Source organism: Schistocerca piceifrons, chromosome 7, assembly GCF_021461385.2.
Source record: "Schistocerca piceifrons isolate TAMUIC-IGC-003096 chromosome 7, iqSchPice1.1, whole genome shotgun sequence".
Classification (NCBI taxonomy): Eukaryota; Metazoa; Arthropoda; class Insecta; order Orthoptera; family Acrididae; genus Schistocerca; species Schistocerca piceifrons.
In genome coordinates, this window is record NC_060144.1 from 297,219,088 (window position 1) to 297,219,651 (window position 564).

The 564-nt window shown below is 46.1% G+C and overlaps 1 non-coding gene across 1 annotated transcript; it reads right to left on the reverse strand.

Annotated features, from left to right (window-relative positions):
- Positions 1-242: 242 nt before the first annotated feature.
- Trnat-ugu lies at positions 243-316 on the reverse strand. The gene has a single exon. It is a non-coding gene; the product is annotated as a tRNA-Thr (tRNA).
- Positions 317-564: the final 248 nt, after the last annotated feature.

Consider the following 564-nt stretch of genomic DNA (forward strand, 5'->3'; position numbering starts at 1 on the left):
TCGCGCTCAAATTATTCTTGGGTCCAAGAGCTGGGTGAAACCCGAAGTGGAAAGGTCTGAGGTATTTAGCGAGTTGTGGAACATGTATCAGAAATATATATGAAGACAGTAACTGTTCTCGAAAGAACAGATTACTGTTGTTGACCGTGCAGCTTTACCCTGTATTAAATGATGACTAACTGAAACCATCAGCTGCCGACAGGTGTTGTTGACATACGTTGATGTGGACAGCTGAAAATGTGTGCCCCGACCGGGACTCGAACCCGGAATCTTCTGCTTACATGGCAGACACTCTATCCATCTGAGCCACCGAGGACACAGATGAATAGCGCGACTGCAGGGACTTATCCCTTGCACGCCTCCCGTGAGACTTACATTCCCAACTGTTCACAATTCTACAAATGTAATGTACCTTATAGACATTTGCCCATTCACTCACTACTCGCGCACGCTTTGGCGATTCCCGTAAGAGTTTGGGCAATCTGTGCGCATTCGCACAGACGAAAGTCAATGGCTGGGTGGCCTTTAACTATATATATATATGAAGACAGTAACTGTTCTCGA